Raw genomic sequence first — 23,425 nt, 5'->3', positions numbered from 1 at the left:
AGTTTCTGGGTTCCCTTAGTCTATGCTGACTGCACTGGAAGTGCCCCTCTATAGCTACTACAATGCTTCTTGGAAGAAATGATGAACACCTATAGTAAAAGGCCGCCAAATCACTGGCCTACTTTAAAAGAATCCCCATGCCTGAATATAAGAGAGATCAGCAAACTTGGGAGTAGTATTTGGATCCTGCAGAGCTGAAAAGACGGAGGAAGTTCCACTAAGTAACAAATAAATCTAGAAAAGAAGCATTTATTAATAAGCAGCTATTGTTGTTTGGGTACTATACTAAACATCAAAAATATGAAGACAAACCAAAAACGGTCACTGTTTTTGAGGAGCTCACAATTGAATGAGGGAAAATAACATAAAAACAATTAATGAACAATTAAGTTATAGGCAAGAGAGAACAGAGAGAAGGCACTAGGATTAAAGAAGATTGAGAAGGACTATTTGCCAGAGGTAAGATTTTAATTGAGATCTGAAGGAAGTCAAGGTAACGAAGAGAGGGATGAAGAGGAAGATACCTGAAGGCAGCAACTGAAAATACACAGAGTGAGGAAATGTTGTAATGGCAAGAGAAAAAGTGTCAGTGGCTAATAATATGTAGAGTTCAGGAAGATGGAAGAGGACTGCAAAACTAGGATGGGCCAGATGTTAAAAGCTCTTAAAAAGCAAACAAAGGATTTTGTATCTGACCTGAGGTTACAGGGAGCCATTGGAGATAACTAAATAGGAGTATAACATTGTTAGACTTGTATTTTAGGAAGACCAGTTTGATAGTTGAATGCAAAGTGGACTAAAGTGGGGAAGAAGGAGGCTATCAGAAAACTGATTCTGATCCAGGAATAGAGTGATGAGGGTCTGAACCAGGTTCTGACAACATCAGAGGAGAGAAAGGCAAGCAGCTATATAGAAAAGAGGTTAATCAATGGAACTTGACAACAAACATTTAATTATTCCATTGAAAATAGGGCAGGTATGACTCAGTGGGTAGAGCACCAGCCCTTTAGTCAGAAGGACCTGAGTTCAAATCTGACCTCAGACACTTAACACTTCCTAGCTATGTGAACTTGGGCAAGTCATTTAACTCCAATTGCCTTAAGGAAAAAAAAAAACAAGAAAATAACTTTTCTTACTAGGATAATGGTCTAAAATCAGCTGTGAAAAATATATGTAATATAAGTAAAAGATAATAATAGACAAGTAAAATGGAAAACCTACCAAATTCAAATAAATATTTTATTCTATGTTTATAAAAATTAAGGAATTCAAAAGATGCTAATGACAAACACTCATATGAGATATGGAGCTCCACTGTATACATTGATAGCCATAAGGATGAATAAATTATTCATTGTAAAAAGTAAATGGGCCCAAATCATTTAAAGCTACAAAGAAATATGTTAAATGAGTAGATGGAACACAGCTATAAAAACATGGCTTTCCACCTTACATTTACAAGAGGACATAAGCAATTTCACTTAATAGGCACTTTATAAGTAAAAAGGGGCACCAGGAAGAAGCTCATACAAATATAAATCAGCTAATGGATAATTTGATATCATGTTCTTTTGGGTTAAATTTGACTCCAGATTCTATAGTGTTTATAAGGGCAAAAATTCTCAAAAAAGTCAATGGATTTTTGATCTGAGTAAAATACATAACAATATGCCAAACATTTACAATATAAAACATAATAATTTAAAGGATATACCTTTGCCTTACTAATAGTGGAAAATATATAGGAAAGATCTACAGTAACATCATATTGAATTTGAAGAATGATTAATATATATCCCAATGACATTAATTTAAAGGGTCTCAATTAATCTAAAAGTATGTTATCTGTCTATTGCAGTCTCTAAAACATTCAGCCTTCTGGTCTATCACATAGAAGATGCCTTATATCACTCATATTACTAAAATAATCTATTAAATGAGTTCATGTTAAGTCAAATCAATACACATATATGTTAATAGCTTACTATGTGCCAGGCACACACAAGTAAGACACGCTAAGTCAAATCTGGTATTTTATTGGACATCTACTAATTGTGCTTTGTGTGCCAGGAAAGGTAAAATCTATTCTCAAGAAGTTCACAATCTAATGAGGAAAAAAACATACAAACAACTAAATACAAACAAGAATATTAATAGAAGGAAGGCACTCGATTAAGGGGGTTAGGGAAAGGTTTGCAGAAGGTGAGAGTTTAACTGGGATTTAAAGGAATCCAGGGAAGCCAGGAGATGGAAGATGAAGAGATCTTAGGCATGGGACAACCAATAAAAATGTATGGAAGTAGGAGATGGAGTGTTTTGTTCAAGGAATACAGCATATGGAGTAGAAAATGTAAGATGTAATAAGACCACAAAAGTAGTAAGGTGACAGGTTATGAAAGACTCTGAATGACAAAGAAAAGATTTTATATGTGGCCCTGGAGGAGCCACTGCAGTTTACTGAATGCAGAAAGCCATGGTTCAGACTTGTGCTTTAGGAAGATCAGTTTGACAGATAGACAGAAGTAGAGACCTGAGGCAGGCAACTAATCAAAAGGCAAACAGATCTGAGAATAATCAGCATAGAGATTGATATGAATCCATAGGAATTGATGAGTTTACCAAGTGAAATGGTATAGAAGAAGAAAAGACGCAATGGCTATATAAAGGCAAAAACAATACAACTTCCAATAAAACACATCAATTCTTTCTTTGACTCACAGCCTTTTTATGTTAGCAGCTTCAAGAGACATGTCTTACCTTTTTAAAAAATATATATTTTATTTAATAAATGTCAATAGTATTTTATTTTCCAAATTATATATAAAGATAGTTTTCAACATTCATTTTTAAAAAAATTTTGAATTTCAATTTTTTTTGCATCCTTCCTTCTCTCACCACTCCCCCCCTCCCCCCAAGACAGCAAGCAATCTGACACAGATTATACATGTACAATCATTTTTGACATATTTCTATACTAATCATGTTGTGAAAGAAAAATCAGATATTTGTGGCAATATGTACAGAAAAATTGCACATGTTTAACATATATTGGATCATTTAACATCTATGGAATGGAGGATAAAAATTAGAACACAAGGTTTTGTAAGGGTAAATGTTGAAAATTATCCATGTATATATTTTGAAAATAAAAAGCTTTAATTAAAAAAAAGAAAAGAAAAGAAAAATCGGAACAAAAGGGAAAAAGCCACAAGAAAATAAAAGCAAAAAGGTGAAATAGATGCTTTGATCTGCATTCAATTTCCATAGTTCTCTGGATGAGGATTGTGTTTTCTTTCCCAACTCTACTGGAATGAGGCTCATTTTATCTTAAGAGAAACACATTAAATAGTCACTATAAATGTAAATCAACTGAACTACCACAGGGTTTCACCAGTATATTTGGCAGTAATCTCTAAATAAATCTAAAATGGAGCATTAAGGCCTTAAATAAGAGTTCTCTCTGCAGTCTTAAGGGAAGACCCACAAAGGAAGTGAAAGCTATAAGCATTCTAAAGACCTAGATTATATTAGCTACATTAACAGTAATAGTTAAACTTAGAGATGCCAACATTTCTGAACTTTAAATGCTTTCTCTCCTTAAAAGTAAACCACTTTTTATCCATGTCTGCTTCATATAAAATTATGAGCAGTCCTTCAATTCATAGATAAAAGACAGTTCTAAAAGATGATTGGATTCAGCATCTTTAACTTGCCCCAGCATTGCACTTAGGTTCTGAGTTTCAAATGTTCTGTCGGAGTCCCACATCAAACATTCTATGTGGTTACTCACAAACTGTAACATTTTGTAGAGTAAAGGGTGCTATCAATACTTTCAAAATACCTAAGGAAATTAATTAGTTTACAATCCCTCCCACCTCTATCTCCAAACTTCCCACCCCCTTAAATTACATTGTGATCTGAAGTTTGTTTTAATAGTAGCTAAATAATTAGATTACTGTTTTCTCATAAGTAAAAAGGGACTTATATATTTTAAATCACTTCAACCACAAGGACAATAACACTCTCCACAAATGTGAACATAGGTCTAGATTTCATACCAGTGTGATTTTAAGTGAAAGTTATGTTAATTCTCTAGGGAAAAATGAAGAAGATTCAGAAGCATCTAGCTTTAGGGATGCTCTTGGCACTACCATTTCAATTTACTTCATGATCATTTCCCCAATTTACATCAAAAAAGCAAAATAGTACTTAAAATAGTACAAAATAGGACTTATAAGCCACTTAAATGTTATGCTATAAATACATCTATTTTAATTAAATGATAAAATAGTATGTATCTTTTTTAAGCAGAAAATTGGCTCTTGGGCCAGAGTAAAGGACATGTGAATAGAGCAACATACATGAAATCACAAATCTCCATTCCATTCAAGACAAGATACTATTCTTGAATGGAATGGAAATTTGAATATAATGATCTTTCCTAGCTAGGATAAATGACTGGGCACTTGAATTAATAATAAAATTGTTGTGAGGATGTATGAGATTCACAACAACAATACTGAAAAGATGATTAGCTGTGAAAAACTTAGCTACTCTGATCAAGACAATAATTCAAAGATTCAATGATCCAAAGAACCCATAATGAAACATGATACCACCTTTAGGTAGAAAACTGATGACATCTGAGTGCAAATTGAAGCACATTTTTAAAAACTTCTTTAGTTTTCTTGAGGTTTTCTTTTTGGTTGTGTTTTCTTTTGTAACATGATTAATATGGAAATATTTTATATGACATTACAAACATAAGTGATATCAATACTGCCTACCTTTCTCTAGGAGGAGGGAGGGGCAAAAGGGAAGAAGATGTAATTGAGAAATGTTCAATGAAATAAAAATTGATTGGGGAAGAAATAAATATTCACAGGAATCACCTAACATTTAAGAGTCTATTCTGTTTTAGGTGCACACCTATGCTAGTAAAGGATACAAAGAATAAAATAATTCCTACTTTCAAGGAAACTACATTCCACAAAATTATTATTTCACATAATTCCACATTATGTGAAAATAAACACACATAAAAGTATGTACAAAATTGACATAAAGAAAATGAATACAAATGAAAACAAATGATATTTAGAGGATACAAGTAACTGAAAAAATGAAAAAAGGCTGCATTCACGGAGAAAGTAATACTTAGTGGCATCTTGGAGGAAGAGAAGGATTCCATGAAGCAAAAGTAGTGTTTTTTGATGCACTAAGGAATGGAGGGCAGCTAGTATAGCTAGTATATAGTATATACAGAGACCAAAAATGATTGTCATTCACAACAGTAGGTCAAATTCAAATAGAAATGGATCCTTGTGGCAACATAATTGACTTAGAAAACCATGGAATAACATTATCTGTACTGTATTGTATTTTTATCTATTCTGTAAAACATTTCTCAATCATATTTTAATCCACCACATTAAGTCTGGCTGAAAGTTTAACAGTTCTATTGTAGAATGTGCGAAGGGAAATAATGCATAATGAAACTGGAAAGAGAGGCTGAGTTAGATTGTGAAGGGCTTTAAAAAACAGAATTGAGATAGGAAGATCAACTAATTATAATGCCCTTAATAACAACTAATTATAATGCCCTTAATACCAATCTAGACAAAGGATGATAAGAGTCTGAACTAGGATAGTGGCTGTGTACATTGATAAGAGTTTGACATGTTGAGATAGAAATGAAAAAATCTGACAACTGACTAAATATGTAAGGTAAGAAAGAATAAAGGTAATGTTGAAATCATGAACTTAGGAGACACAAAGAAAAGGGAAGTTCAGAAGAGGGGTAGGTTTGGGGGAAAGGATGATGAATTTCGTTACAATCATATTGAGCTTGACATATCTCTGAGCAAGAATGACACTTGGGCAAAAGACTTGGGGTTGGATATATTGATGTGAGTTATATGCATAGAAATGATAAATCAACGAGGCTGCAAAAATCATAAAAACAGAATATAGAGGACCTAGGAGAGAATATATATTTATTAATGGTAATAATTTTTTGCTCAAATATTACAAATAGTTTGGAAAATTTGGTGAAGTTAAGAATCTGTAATTAAAAAGAATGAATTGATAGAACAAAATTAGCTATCAGAGTATGCTGCCCTGGATTTGACTCAGGCCAATTCCCTGAGAATTTAGGTTCTATACAATAACAAAATGAGACACTCATAAGTCATTTAACAGTTAACAAAAGAGATTTACTTAGACCTAGTATGAGAAAGGTATTTAACAAGAATAGGCAGTGAATACATCTCAAATTGATTTAGCTAAGAAAAACTATATAGCCTGAGTTATCCACTGTGAGCCAAGTATCAAGAGTCAGCCTTAAGTTAACTTTACTTTATGGTTGTTTGGTATTCAAGCCATTAGGAAGTGGTATTAACAGTGAACTTTTAGTCCCCTGGCACCTCTAAGACTCAAGTATCAAGGTTTCAAAGTCTTTCAAAGAAAAATCAGCCTAACTTGCAAAGGGCAAAGGTTAGAATATTGCTCATGCCAAACAAGGGCATTTTGAGTAAGTCAGAAAATATTAATTGTATTACTGTGTTCTAAGAATTAAATATCAAGAGATATTAAAAGACTAAAGTTAAGCTGTGTAAAAACGAAAGTCAGCAAAAAAGGCAAGTGATAAATTGCATTCAATTTAATAAGACATATTAATAATAATAAACTGTTAATAATCAAAAGTAGCAAAGGCCCCTGAGGAGTGACAGCTTCAACAACAACAGAAAAGCATTCAATTAAAGAAAGAATTTGAAAAGTAACTTTCATTTGTTATTTTAAATGATTGTGTACGACTTTGAAAGCAAAAAACAGAAAGTAGTTTGGAAATGTGATATGTTTCATTTTGTTTCCTCCAAATAGCAAGAGAGTGAAAAGCATATGCTGTGTGATTTTGCATGAAAGCAGACACACTAAAGGTGAGAGGTCTAGGATGTTGGCTGGAGAACCAAAGCAAGGAGAAATGTGGGTAGAGGGAGAGAAAGAAGTAAAAACAAATTAAAAGAATAGTTATACTTTCTCAAAATAAAAATCCTAAAAAGTCTGTGGAATGCTGTTTACTTGAGTTCTGTTTTACAATCACTTCTGCATGGGGAACAGATTGACTGAAATGTCTACAGTACAGACTGTGACCACCCACACTATGGGAAGCACTATGATTAAAGAGAGTTTTGTATTCTTATATCTGCCAGCACAGTCTGCTCCATGTTGTAATTATTATATTTGCAGTCTTTTTATAATCTGTTGCATGTGTTGTGGCAAGTCCCCTACATTGTCTAACAAGAAAACCACTGAACAGCAAGTTATTTTTAACTTGCACAAATAACTAGAAAACTGGATACATTTAATATTGTGCTTTCAACTTTTAGCAAAAAAAAAAAAAAAAAAGTTTAACTTTAACAGCCAACACTTCAATGAAACATTACGCCACCCAAAATTTTCTTTCAATCCTCTTAAAGATTATATATGTGTGTATATATACAAACACTTGTACAAAGATATGCTTACACAAACATACTACATACTCTGCCTTAAAATTTAGCAAATTACTGAAGTTTGCCCAGTGATAAAATACAAAAATACCAAGGAACACAAGTGTTGTACAAATTAGTTTTCCATTAAGAACTTGACTTTGATTGTAGATCTCATTTTGCCCACAAAAATAGACATCTTTTAATAATGTCTCTTTTAGAAGTTAGGAAAGGAATTGCTTATATGTTTACTTAACAAAGTAGAATTTTAATAAAATGAATGGAATTATAAAGAAAAAGAATAAAGAATATTTACTGAAAAATTTTATATTTACCAAACAGCAAAAATGCTCCAAGTGTATCAGGTCAAATAAGCATTCATCTTATGAATACTACTTTTCCTTCTTAAAAGTAAAGAAGAGGTAAAGTTTTCACAGGTGAATAAGATTAATAAGAAGGCAAAAGCATAAAGGAATGAGTGAATACTAACTAGAAAACCTTATCCAGACCAGGCCACATCTGAAGGAATGCTTTGGATAAGATGAAGACCTGAAATTGACTAGGATTTAACCACCTCAAACATATCTGCCTAAGATTCCCAATGTCAAGAAAAGAAAAAAAAAAAAAGGTAAAGTAAAATTATCATAGTTTTTAAAAAATTCTTTTTAGCACAGACACAATCAAAACAACAATAAAAAGTTAAACACAGACATTTATATACATCTATTTCCAAGAAAGGTCTTTCATCTAGAGAATAGACATCCCTATGATATCTTCACAATAATTAAAGTCCTTAAAACTTTTTTACATAGGTTAAAGGGGGAGGACTTCTTCCCAAACATACCACAACACTACCCATAAAATAACTAAAACCACAACCCTAAGCCTCAGAAAGTGATTAACCAACTCTAAACATTAGCCTCCAGGAGACAACATTTTCCATTTTATTCCTGGAAGTATATGCCCTGGAATCCTAGTTGGTCACATTATTTCCGAGACAAAGAATCAGGAAAGGGGGAGACTCCATGTTTTCTCTCTTCTTTTCCCAGTATTGTACATGTGTAGAGACAGACAGACACACACACACACACACACACACACACAATCAATCACTCTCTCTCTCTCCAATACTTAACCTGAAGAAAAGTAATAAAAATAATATAAAGTTTAGTCAACTAATTGATCCCACAACTATAAAACAATTTATGTTCATGTGTTTAATTTTTTCTTTTTTTTTTTAATTAAAGCTTTTTATTTCCAAAACGTATTCATGGATAATTTTTCAACATTAACCCTTGCAAAACATTGTATTCCAATTCCCTCACTCACTCCCTTAGATGGCAAATAATCCAATATATGTTAAACATGGTAGAAATATGTTAACTCCAATATATACAAACATATTTATACAATTATCTTGCTGCACAAGAAAAATCAAACAGGGAAAAAAAGGAGAAAAAATAAAATGCAACCAAACAACCAAAAAAATGAAAATGCTATGCTGTAAAATGAAAATGCTATAAGTGTAAACACTCATTTTCCACAGTCCTCTCTCTGGGTGTAGATAACTCTTTTTATCACAAGATCACTGAAAATGATATTTTTAAGAGCATTTGATTATTTTCCAGTTATTTAGATCTGACTTTGTGTAGAAAACATTAAGCAGTTGTGTTCATATAGTTCTTGACTTTGTCTTGGCAAATAGACTTCCAAATATTTTATATTATTAACAGTTATTTTAAATGGAATTTCTCTTTGTATCTCTTACTGCTGGACTTTGTTGGTAATACATAAAAATGCTGATGATTTCTGTGGATTTATTTTGTACCCTGCAACTTTGCTAAAGTTGTAGATCGTTCTTAATAGTTTTTTAGTTGATTCTCTAGGGTTCTCTATATCATCTGCAATGAGTGATAATTTGGTTTCCTCTAATTCCTTCAATCTCTTTTTCTTCTCTTATTGCCAAAGCTGGCATTTCTAATACAATATTGAATAGTTAATAATGATAATGAGCAATCTTGTTTCACCTCTGATCTTATTGGGAATGGTTCTGGTTTGTCCTGCATTACATATGCTTTGCTGATGGTTTTAAAAAGATGCTACTTGATCATTTTAAGGAAAAGTCTATTTATTCCTATACTCTCTAATGTTTTTAATAGGAATGGATGTTGGATTTTATCAAATGCTTTTTCTCCATCTATTGGGATAATCCTATGGCTTTTGTTAGTTTAGGTGTTTTGGGGTTTTTTTTTTTTTGTTTTGTTTTTTGTTTTTTGCTGAGGCAATTGGGTGCCTTGCCCAGGGTGACATACTAGGAAGTGTTAAGTGTCTAAAGCCAGATTTGAACTCAGGTTCTCCTGATTCAGGGCTGGTGCACTATCCACTGTACCATCTACCTGCCTCTTGTTTGATTTATGATATAGATATATATATATATATATATTTAAGTTTAAATAATGAATTTTACTCCCAACACAAGTGATAATGAAGGGGAAAAAAATAAACTACAAAGAAACACTCTAAATTGAAGATTCCAAGTTATTTAGGAGTTTTCTTTATGAGACTGATGTTACAGTTTTTACTAATATGTAACAGTTTAAATTTATGGGTATGAACCAAATAGTTTTGATTAGACTTTTCATTTAGCTTGATATATTTCTTTTAAGACACATTCAAATTGGAATGGGGAAGAATTCAATTCTTTCAATAATCTCTGACAATTTTTAAGATTTTTAATGGATCAGTTCACAACTCCACCTTCAATGTATTAGTGTTCATCCCAATTTTTTCATATCCTCTCCACCATTTTATCATTTTCCTTTTTTGTCACATGGACCAAACTGACATGTATGGATATAGTACCTCAGAGTGGTTTTCATTTGCATTTCTTTAATAGTGAGTTAAGAGCATTTTAAAAAATATAATTATAGTTAGCTTTGATTTCATCTGAAAACTGTGGTTTCATACATATCCTTTGACCATTTATCAGTTGAACAGTGACTTGCATTCTTATATTTGGCTCAGTTCTTTATATATTTGAGAAATGAGGAATTTGTCAGAGATACTTGTAAAAATTATTTCCAGTTTTCTGCTTTACTTCTAATCTTGACTACATTGGTTTTGTTTAGGGGGAAAAAACCTTTTTAAATTTAATACAATCAAAATTATCCATTTTATATCTTGTAATGTTCTCTATCTCCTTTGGTCAAAAATTTTTCCCTTCTCTACAGATCTGACAGATAAACTATTCCTTGTTTTCCTAATTTGCTCATGGTGTCACACTTTATGTCTAAATCATGTACCCATTTAGGCTTTATTTTGGTATATGGTTTAAGATGTTGATCTATAGTTAGTTACTATTATACTGTTTCCAGTTTTCCCAACAGTTTTTGTCAAATAGTGAGTTTTTATTCCAGAAGCTGGGGTCTTTAGGTTACCAAACAGTATGTTACAATGGTCATTTAATATTGAGTCTTTTTTTTTAATTAAGTCTATTTATTTTCAAAACATATGCATAATTTTCAACCTTTACCTTTGCAAAACCTTATATTCCAAATGTTTTTCCTTCCCTTCCCCCACCTCCTCCCCTAGACAGCAAGTAATCCAATATGTTAAACACATGCAATTCTTCTATACACATTTCCACAATTATCATGACATTCAAGAAAAATCAGATAAAAAAAGGAAAAAAATGAGAAAAAAATGCAAGCAAACATCAATTTTTTTAAAAAAGGTGACTAGCTTTTTCCTAGCCATATGAAAAGATGTTCCAAGTCATTATTAATCAGAGAAATGCAAATTAAGACAACTCTGAGATACCACTATACACCTCTCAGATTGGCTGACAGGAAAAAATAATGATGAATGTTGGAGGGGATATGGGAAAACTGGGACACTGATACATTGTTGATGGAATTGTGAATACATCCAGACATTCTGGATAGCAATTTGGAACTATGCTCAAAAAGTTATCAAGCTATGCATACCCTTTGATCCAGCAGAACTACTACTGTGTTTATATCCCAAAGAGATACTAAAGAAGGGAAAAGGACCTGTATGTACCAAAATGTTTATGGTAGCCCTGTTTGTAGTGACAAGAAACTGGAAACTGAATGGATGCCCATCAATTGGAAAATGACTGAGTAAATTATGGTATATAAATGTTATGGAATATTATTGTTCTGTAAGAAATGACCAGCATGAAGATTTCAGAAAAGCCTGGAGAGACATGAACTGATGCTGAGTAAAAAGAGCAGGACCAGGAGACCATTCTACAAGGTAACAACTGTAATGGGCTGAGGCTCGAGTTGATGCACTGAGGTCCCAAGCACATGAGGCTAAATAGTAATTGGACCATACTCTATTAATATATAAGCTTGGAGAAAGAATGGCCCCCGCCCACTCTTTGTGCAAGTCCTGATGTGTTGTATAGGAAATGAGGCAGGGGAGTGGAAAAAGAAGGGGAAGGAGAGACTGCTCGCATTGCCGTTGCGACGCCCTTCAGCTCAGGTCTCTCTCTGCTAGCCGGCTTCCTGTCGCAGCTGCCCATATTGCTATCGCAATCCTTCTTGCCCATATTGCTATCGCAATCTTTTTTCACCTCTTCACTTCAATAAAGATTGAAGATTTTTCCCTTAACCTGAATTCCTGACTCCGGCTGATTTTAAATAAGCGGTCATTACAAACAATACTATATGATGACCAATTCTGATGAATGTGGTTCTCTTCAATAATAAGATGAACCATTCTATTTGCTCAATAATGAATAGAACTAGCTACACCCGCGAAAGAAATCTGGGAAATGAGTATGAACTACTACATAGCCTTTCCAATCCCTCTGTTTTGTCCACTTGCGTTTTTGATTTCCTTCTCAGGTTAATTTTACCTTATTTCAAAGTCCGATTTTTCTTGTGCAGCAAAATAATTGTATAGATATGTATACATATATTGCATTTAACATATACTTTGACATATTCAACTATTAGTCTATCTGCCATCCAGGGGAGGGAGTGGGAGGAAGGAGGGGAAAAGTTGGAACAGAAGGTTTTGCAAGGGTCAATGCTGAAAAATTACCCATGTATATATCTTGTAAATAAAAAGCTATTAACAAAAAAAAAAAAAAAAAAAAAAAAAAGGTGAAAATACTATGTTGTGATCCATACTCAGTTCCCACAGTCCTCTCTCTGGGTGCAGATGGCTCTCTTCACCACAAGACCATTGGAACTGGGCGGAATCATCTAATTTTGTGGTTGCTGTGTACAACGATCTCCTGCTTCTGCTCATTTTACTCAGCATCAGTTTCATGGAAGTCTCTCTAGTCCTTTCTGAAATCATCATGCTGATTGTTTCTTATAGAACAATACTATTCTATAACATTCATATACCATAATTTATTCAAGACATTCTCCAACTCATGGGCATCTACTCAGTTTCTAGTTTCTTGCCACTATGAAAAGGGCTGCCACAAATATTTTTACACATGTGGATCCCTTTCCCTCCTTTATGATCTCTTTGGGATATAAGTCCAGTAGAAACACTGCTGGATCAAATAAATTTTTGAGCACAGTTCCAAATTGCTCTCCAAAATGGTTGGATCAGTTCACAACTCCACCAACAATGTATCACTGTCCCAGTTTTCCCACATCCCTTCCAACATTCATCATTCTCTTTTCCTATCATCTTAACCAAGCTGAGAGTGTGTAGTGGTACCTCAGAGTTGTCTTAATTTGCATTTTGCTGATCAACAGTGATTTAGAGAACCTTTTCATATTGACTAGAAATGGTTTTAATTTCTTCCTCTGAAAATTGTTTGTTCATATCCTTTGACCATTTATCAATTGGAGAATGGCTTGAATTCTTATAAGTTTGAATCAATTCTCTATATATTTTAGAAATGAGGCCTTTATCAGAACCCTTGGATGTAAAAATTCTCCCCCAGTTTATTGCTTCTCTTTTAATCTTGTCTGCATTGGTTTTGTTTGTACGAAAACTTTTTAACTTAATATAATCAAAATTATCCATTTTGCATTCTATAATATACTCTAGTTCTTCTTTGGCCCCAAATTCCATTCTTCTCCATAGATCTGGGAGGATCTTCTAATTTGCTTACAATATCACTCTTTATGTCTAAATTATGAACCCATTTTGACCTTATCTTGGTATAGGGTGATTGCTGTGGTTCAATGTCTAATATCTGCCATAATAATTTACTATTGAGTCTTATATAACTAATCTATTCCACTAACTTAGCACTCCCATTTCTTAGCCAATACCAGATAGTTTTGATGATTGCCTTTTCTTAATATAGCTTAAGATTTGGTACAGTTGTGCCAACTTTGTATTTTTCTCCCATTAATTTCCTTGATATTCTTGACCTTTTGTTCTTCCAGATGAATTTTGTTACTGCTTTTCTAACTTTATAATAATTTGTGGGTAGTTTGATTGGCATGGCAATGAATAAATTAATTTAGATAGAATTACCATTTTTATTATATCGGATCAGTCTATCCATGAGCAACTGATACTTTTCCAATTGTCTAAATCTGATTATTTGTGTAAAAAATTTTGTAACTGTATTCACATAGCTCCTGTGTTTGTCTTGGCAGGTAGACTTCCAAGTATTTTATATTGTCTACAATTATTTTAAATGGAATTTCTCTATTTCTCACTGCTGGGCTTTGCTGGTCACATGTAAAAATGCTAATGATTTATGTATTTTATATAATTTTTCTGCTAAAATTATAATTATTTCAAATAGGTTTTTTAGCTGGATCTCCATGATTCTTTAAGTATGCCATCATATCAACTGCAGAGTGAATTTTGTTTCCTTATTGCTTATTCTAATTTCTTCAGTTTCTTTTTCTTCTTATTGCTATAGCTAATATTTTTAGTGCTATATTAAAAAATAATTGTGATGGCAGCTAGGTGGCCCAGTGGATAGAACACCAGCTCTGAAGTCAGGAGGACCTGAGTTCAAATCTGATCTCAGACACTTAACACTTCCTAGCTGTGTGATCCTGGACAAGTCACTTAACCCCAATTGCCTCAGCCAAAAAAAAAAAATTGTGATAATGGGCAAATTTACTTCACTCCTGATCTTATTGATAATGTTTTTAGCTTATCCTCATAACAGATAATTCTTGCTGAGGATTTAAAATAGATACTACTTAGCAATTTAAGGAAAGCTCTACTTATTCCTAAACTTTCTAGTATTTTTAGTAGGAACTGGTGCTGTACATCGAATGGCATAGTTTTTCATCCCACTTTAATAACATGATGACATGGTCTCTATTACCTCTCGGAACTATACTTTCAAGATCTGTAACTTTATACTTCCACTCTTTTCCAAAGATCTACTTAATATTCTAACTCTCCCACTTTGTTTTGCACTAAACCTATTCCTTTCCTTTCCCATCTTTTGGTCCTCTGACCCATTTACTCCTCTTTTATTTCATTTTAATCTTACCTTGTTACCAACTTCTGTTGCCTTACAATCCTATAATCTATTATTACTGACTTCCTAATTCATTTCCTAGAGCAACTATTCCAAATCTTTTTTTTTCTTCATAGTTACACTAACTTAAAATCCTACTGCAGTAGAAAGACTGTCATGTATCACAGTTCTTTCATTTCCCTTCCTTGAATTCTCAGTTTCCCAACATCATCACCATACTTTTTCACCATTATATTGTAAAAGATTTATCTTTACTTCTCTTTAAAATGAGTTCCTTAGGCCCAGTTGTACCAGACCTAAATCTATATTATAAAGCTGCAGTCATCATTTGATACTGGCTAAGAAACAGAGTAGAGGATCGGTGAACACAATAGTCAATGACTATAGAAGTCTAGTATTTAATAAGCCCAAACACTTCAGCTTCTGGAATGAGAACTCATTGTATGACAAATTCTGGGAAAATTGGAAAATAGTATGGCAGAAACTAGGTACAGATCAACATCTAACACTACACTAGAAAAGGTCAAAATGAATTCATGATTTAGACAAAAGCAAATTAGGAGAACAAGAGATGGTCTACCTCTCAGATCTGTGAAGAATGAAGGAATTTATGGCTGAAGAACCAGAAAACATGATGAAATGCAAAATGGATAATTTTCATTACATTAAATTAAAAATATTTTGCACAAAAAAAGCCAATGCAACAAAGATTAGAAGGGAAGCAGAAAGCTGGGAAAAAGCTTTACAGCCATGTTTCTGATAAAGACCTCTTTTCTAAAACATATAAAGAACTCACTCAAAATTTTTAAGACTACAAGTCATTCCCCAATTGATAAAGGGTCAAAATATATATATGAACAGGAAGTTTTCAGGTGAAGAAAGCAAAGCCATTTCTAATCATACGAAATAATGCTCTAAAATCACTACTGATTAGAGAAATACAAATTATGACAACTCTGAGGTACTTCTTCACATCTCTTAGATTCATTAAGATGACAGGAAAAGATGATGATAAGTAATGGAGGGTATGTAGGAAAACGGGGACACTAATGCATTGTTGATGGAGTTGTGAACTGATCTAACCAATCTGGAGAGCAATTTGGAACTATGCCTTAAGGGATATAAAACTGTAAATACCTTTTATCCAGCATAATCATTACTAGAGCTGTATTTCAATGAGATCATAGAAAATGGAAAAGAATTGACATGTGCAAAAATGTTTGTAGCAGCCCTTTTTGTAGTGGAAAGGAACTGGAAATTAGTGAATGCCCATGAACTGAGGAATGACTGAATAAGTTATGGTATATGAATGTAATGGAATATTATTATTCTATAAGAAATGAGCAGGCTGATTTCAGAAAAGCCTGGAAAGACTTACATGAACTGATGCTGAGTGAAGCAAAGAGAACCAAGAGAATATTGTGCATAATATAAGATTATGTGGTTATAATTAACCACGATGGACTTGGCTCTTCTCAATAATGTGATGATTCAAGGTAATTCCAATAGACTTGTGATGGAAAGTATCATCTGCAACTAGAGAAGAACTATGGAGACTGAATATAGATCAAAGTATATTTTCACCTTATTGTTGTCATTTGCTTATTTTTTTCTTCTCATTTTTTCCCCTATTGGTCTGATTTTTCTTGCACAACATAACAAATATAAAAATATGTTTAAAAGAATTGCTGGGATAATTGGAAATTAGTATGGCAGAAATTAGGCATGGACCCACACTTAACACCATATACCAAGATAAGATCAAAATGGGTCCATGACCTAGGCATAAAGAACGATATTATAAATAAATTAGAGGAACATAGAATAGTTTATCTCTCAGATTTGTGGAGGAGAAAGAAATTTGTGACCAAAGATGAACTAGAGACCATTACTGATCACAAAATAGAAAATTTTGACTACTTCAAATTAAAAAGCCTTTGTACAAACAAAAATAATGCAAACAAGATTAGAAGGGAAGCAACAAACTGGGAAAACATCTTCACAGTTAAAGGTTCTGATAAAGGCCTCATTTCCAAAATATATAGAGAACTGACTCAAATTTATAAGAAATCAAGCCATTCTCCAATTGATAAATGGTCAAAGGATATGAACAGACAATTTTCAGAGGATGAGATTGAAACTATTACCACTCATATGAAAGAGTGTTCCAAATCATTATTGATCAGAGAAATGCAAATTAAGACAACTCTGAGATACCACCACACACCTGTCAGATTGGCTAAGATGACAGGAAAAAATAATGATGAATGTTGGAGGGGATGCGGGAAAACTGGGACACTAATGCATTGTTGGTGGAGTTGTGAACGAATCCAACCATTCTGGAGAGCAATCTGGAATTATGCCCAAAAAATTATCAAATTGTGCATACCCTTTGACCCAGCAGTGTTTCTATTGGGCTTATATCCCAAAGAAATACTAAAGAAGGGAAAGGGACCTGTATGTGCCAAAATGTTTGTAGCAGCCCTATTTGTAGTGGCTAGAAACTGGAAAATGAATGGATGCCCATCAATTGGAGAATGGGTAGGTAAATTGTGGTATATGAATGTTATGGAATATTATTGTTCTGTAAGAAATGACCAGCAGGATGAATACAGAGAGGACTGGCGAGACTTACATGAATTGATGCTGAGTGAAATGAGCAGAACCAGGAGATCATTATACACTTTGACAACGATATTATATGAGGACATATTTTGATGGAAGTGGATTTCTTTGACAAAGAGACCTGAGTTTCAATTGATAAATGACGGACAGAAACAGCTACACCCAAAGAAAGAACACTGGGAAACGGATGCGAACTATTTGCATTCTTGTTTTTCTTCCCGGGTTATTTATACCTTCTGAATCCAATTCTCCCTGTGCAACAAGAGAACTGTTCGGTTCTGCAAACATATATTGTATCTAGGATATACTGCAACATATCCAACATATATAGGACTGCTTGCCATCTAGGGGAGGGGGTGGAGGGAGGGAGGGGAAAAATCGGAACAGAAATGAGTGCAAGGGATAATGTTGTAAAAAAATTACCCTGACATGGATTCTGTCAATATAAAGTAATTATTAAATAAAAATTAAAAAAAAAAAAGAATTGCATGTAAGTTTCTCTCATCCTCTTCTCTTCAATTATTTATAATTTAGAGCAATTCCCAATATATCTTGCATCCATTCATTTTTTCTGTTTCCACTCTTAATACCCACAACAGTCTCATTATTACCCATCACCCAATCCCTTACATGACATAACTAAATCCACTATTATGTTCTTTATACTGCCAACAAAACAATATTTTTTAGGCATGCATATGTTCATACATATTCAATGGCTTATTAATGACTAACAAATGACATAAAAATTCCTCCTAATATCATTGAAGACCCTCCATAATCTGTATTTGTCCTCCTTTTCTAATCATTTCATATTGCTCCACTCCACACACTCTCTGTTACAGTCATATTGGACTATTCCCTGTCCTCCAATGAGCTCTGTGCCTTTCTTTACAGTATCCCATATGTCTGAATACGTTCCTTTGATTCTTCACATGCTAATAGTCTGTCTTTCAAAGTCCAATTCAAATACCAGCTTTTCAGTAAAAACACTTTACTTTGTAACTCTCTAATTTACTTTTCATGTGGAAGTTGTAGTGGTGGCTCACAACAGAAAATATGCTCCTTGGGATCTGGGATTACATCTTACTTAACTTCTCCCCGACTTCTAGTATAATTTCCTATAATTAGCCAGCATGAAATAAATTTTGCTGTTGCTAAAAGAACACAGAAGAGTATATTTATTCAAGTTACATGGGGGAATATAATAATATTTAAAAGTCTAGTTATTAAATTGCATAAAAAACTTTCATATAATGACAAGCTAAAAATGAATAGCAAAAGAATAGCAAAGGAAATGGGGAAAAGGATACTATATACATCATTGCTAAATATTTGCAACAGGTATAAAAATGTTGACACATAAGCATTTAATTTTATCTATAAATAGCTGGACACATATACCAAACCACATCTTATTTTACCATCTGTGATAACCATCTCCTTATCATCTAATCTTCTGCTCCATGTAGAACAAGGAATATCTGAGATCATACTCTTAGTGACTTGATCACTTAGCTCTGAAATAATTTCCTAAAAGCTTTGAAATTTTGATTGGTTAGTCAATCACTGAAAACACATATAGCCTATTATGGCTAACTGTGCAGCACAGTATTCCTTCTTTCTTTTGGAATATATATCAAATAGATTCAGGAGGACCAGCCTCAGACATTTAAAATTTTCTAGCGTGTATTATCCTGGGCAAGTCACTTAACCCCAATTGCCTCAAAACAAAAACAAAAAATCAAACAAGAACAACAAAAACACTCTATCATTTCCAAGAACCTTTGAACGGCAAATGCTTCTAAAATCTGACTTGACTTTATCAAGGAAATGATATTAAAACGAGATCTGATTTGCTGCTGCATCCTAAGGACCATAAAACTTTTCACAAATGACTTGAAACTGAAATCTTTCAAATGTGGCACTTCTCTGATTAAAACATGAGATTCTTGAAATTAAGAGCAAGGATAATCTTACTTTTCAATTTATATCTTCAGTCCTTTGTACACAAAACTCCCATACTTGTGAACTCCAATAAGTAAAGGTGTGAACACAAGCCTTGTATTAATTAGTTCTACTTAGTACCTTGTTTCAGGTTCTGGCCCAAAACATCTTCTTGTAAGATCAGATCAACAATCTATCAACTCTAATGAGTTAGCAGTTTGTACAGATTCCAACAACACTAGGCAATTTATAAATGTTCATTCATTCATATAAGAGCAAAATGAAGAATATATTCAATAAATAGATTGCCTAGTACTTATCTACCAGTAATGTAGCAGGGAAAATGCAATAGATCATTATATGGAAAAATCCCACATCCTTGTGAGCAATTAAATAACAACTGAAACAATTTTAAGGAACCATTATGCTGGTAGAAATAAAAATGACAAAACTTAATTTTAGTGACTCTATGAAGATTCTGGTAGAATTCTAAAAGTTGATTTAATCTTTTGGGGAAAGAATCCTAAACAGAGAGCTACCAATCTATTTATGCCTTTTTTAATTGATGTTCTTCTGTAGGGCAACATATTTTAATATAACTCAAAAGAAAAACCTGTACTCTGTAGAAATAGGATGTTTCCCCATGATTCCTTTGGAATTGTGGTTGATTACTATGTAGATCAGATTTCTACAATACTTACCTCACAGGATTAGTTAAGGATAAAATGATATATTTCTAAAGCATTTAAGATAGCATGTGGTATGCTATAAGTAAAATTGCTTGTTCCCTTCCCTTGTCCCAAGTCTTTAAAAAATAATTATCTGTATAGTATTATTGTTATGGTATAAACTGTTCTGGTTCTGTTCACTTCAATACAAAACTTCCCTGTTTTTTCTAAAATCATTCCCTTCATCATTGCTTATGACCCAATAGTAGTCTATCATTACACATACATAACTTACTTAGTCATATGAAAAACAATAATCAGTTATGTTCCCATAGAGGAGGAAAACTGGAAGTCTAGAAATTGAAGTAGTGCAGAGGAAGGGGGTTGGGGAGCTCCTGAAAACAGTTGAAATTGGGTAAAACTGTTAAAACTAGTTGTGTAGTTTAAAAAAAAAAAGCTGAAAGTAGGACTAGAGTCAGTGTGCTTAAATGCTTCATAAATATTAACTTCTTTTCAGGAAGAGCTAAGGCTCATTTTGATGGTCATACAATATATGTAGTAGAAGGGGAGACATTTAAAGGGATATGATATTGTAGGAGATATGCCCTGCAGGAGTCAGAATAAGAGGTGGAGCTGGCAGTTTTTGTATAACTCTAGGATTTAAATAGAGGCTACATAAAAGGGCCTGAACTTGGGGCTGATGTAGAACTCCCTGGAAAGTCTCTGAAATGACAGGGATTTGCAAAACAGGTGGTGAAAAATAGAAATAAAATCTATGATGTTGAAACAGAGTATAGTAAATAGTCTGTAAGTGGACAGAACTTTGGACTCATTTGCAACAAATTCTAAGGTAGCTAGTTATATTATATATTAAATACTATTAAATATATTAAAAAGTATTTTAATAACATTTATAGGTTCTCGGGTTATATGACCAATAAAACAAAGGACTAGACATTTTCTCCAATCACCAATAACTCTGAAAGGGGAAAATATTATGTGCCAAATATAAATAAATAACTGTAATCACAGGAGAAAGAAAAAAAAGCCCAAAGAGTTAACAGTTTATTAATTAACAGAGGAGAATGATAATATATCACACTCTAATTCACTACCCATCTACTAATATACAAGCTATAGTTAATAGTTTATTAATTAACAGAGGAGAATGATAATATATCACACTCTAATTCACTACCCATCTACTAATATACAACCTACAGCAGGACATAAACCAACCCACTATAGTTTAAAATGCACTCAGATTCCCTGTTTATAGCATAGTATCTACTGGGCATATTCTACCCCTGCCAATCTATTGTTAGCAAGAAGTGGATGTTGGTTTGCCCAGCCACATGAAGTAGAGTGGGAGGGATGTGAATCAGGCTTCTTTCTGCCTGGAGCAGCCCTTTAGATCAGGAAACTCCTAGACTAAAAGCCTCTGCCCAAATTATATATCTTGCCCTGAAGCAACATTGAAAAAAAAAAAGCAGCAAATACTGATTCTACTTAGACAGAGAAGTAACGAAAGAAAGACTTGGGGGCAGTATGTTTGGCTGTGCCTGCATGGAGCCTGAAAAAAAAGTACACTATAATTGGGGCAATGTAATCCCAAGCCCATCTCCAACCCAAGCAATGAGAGGCAGAGTTCTCAAGAGAAGGATAATTCAGTCAAAAAACCTAGTGCACAAGTAGATCAACAGAAAAGATATTAAAATTAGAAGGATAGATACAAAAAAAAACTAAAAATATTGTAACATTTCTAAATATAACAAAAGAAACTGAACCAATGCCTAATCAACAATGTGATATTCTAAGAAACTGTAGAACATAAAAATTTTCCAGAATTATTCAAAAGAGAAATTAAAAACTAATGTTTTCCACATCCTCCAACAATAAAAAAGATTCTGAATGTACCCTCTGAGTTCTATATATGTTTATTTATAAGTCATATATATATTTATGTATAAATTATATAGATATTCCATAAGAGGCAGCATCGTCTAGTGCAGTGATTCTCAAATTTTTTGGTCTAAGAACTCCGTTACACTCTTAAAAATTGAGGAAAACAAAAGCTTATTGTAGATATGTGGCTATATCTACAATATTTGCTGTAGTAGAAATTAAAACATATTAGTATTATTATGGAAATGTTTTTGACTTTGTGGATGCCTGAAAGGGCATCTGGGATCTGCCAGGGATCCCCCAAACACACTTAGAAAATTTAACATAATGGAGAGAAAGACAGGCAAACCTGGATTTAAGTAACTCCTCTGGCATGTACTGGCTGTGTAAACCTGGGCAAGTCACAACTTCTGAGAGCATTACTATGAGAAATAAACTAGGGTTAAGTTTCCACAAAATGTTGCAAGCCTCAAGGTAATATAAGATAATAAGTATCACTGACCAATGAGTGGTCAGAAAAAGAAATTGACTTGGCTACATAATTCAGATAAAAGGGTCTAGGCTAGAAACTAGCTTAAACCAGCTGGGTCAATTATAGGGAGAAGGCTTTTCTTTAGAGTACTTACTTAATGAGGCTCAAGCAAAATGTCTTCTCTACTCAAGTAATAACACCAATCTAGACACAAGAGGGTGTTCCTATGGTATACCAGGAACTGTTCCTCTAGTCAATTAAAGATAAGTGGGAGGAGACAGAGTGGGGACTAACCTAGAAAAGCTTCCTCTAGCTTCTGAACAGCACTCTCTCACGGAAGTGTGTCCCCTTCTCACTAGTGAAGGCTGCATCCTTCAATCCCTTTCACTCTTTTAATAAAAACACCAGAGATTTTGAAATTGAGTCTTGAGTCTTGTTTCTTCAGTGCTCTACACCAGAGCTATCAATCTCATTAGGCCCACAAGAGGATGCTTCCATTTGAGTTTGATACCATGGCTCTAAATAACATTCTAAGTTTATAACTTGCAGGAAATGGTGACATGCACTGGTGAAGGAGTGTTCTTTTATCAATGAAATAAAGTCCCTATCCTTATCCCTAGGTACTACTATATTAACAATTATGTCTACCATGAAAATTGAATAAAAATAACTACTGAAAAAGTATAAGATAATGAATGTAATTAAAGTTTCTCCAAACACTTGAGCTTTAGATTATAAGTAGCACAGAAAACATTTAGTACCACAGGTAGAAGCTTTATGGAATTAACTTTAAACAAAACCTGAAGTTAATTTTTAAAAACTGCCTGTTGCTAATATTGCAGCAGGCTATAACTACTACAAATGC

At 33.4% G+C, this 23,425-nt stretch overlaps 1 protein-coding gene across 1 annotated transcript in view; it reads right to left on the bottom strand.

The window, feature by feature from the left end:
- Positions 1–23,425, bottom strand: part of FANCC (FA complementation group C) — a 187,599-nt gene that overhangs the window by 119,656 nt on the left and 44,518 nt on the right. The gene's annotated exons all lie outside the window — the stretch shown is intronic.

The sequence above is a fragment of the Antechinus flavipes genome, chromosome 1 (genome assembly GCF_016432865.1).
Source record: "Antechinus flavipes isolate AdamAnt ecotype Samford, QLD, Australia chromosome 1, AdamAnt_v2, whole genome shotgun sequence".
NCBI classification, from domain to species: Eukaryota; Metazoa; Chordata; class Mammalia; order Dasyuromorphia; family Dasyuridae; genus Antechinus; species Antechinus flavipes.
The sequence above is the reverse complement of the archived record's forward strand: the minus strand, read 5'-3'. Positions and strand labels throughout refer to the sequence as shown.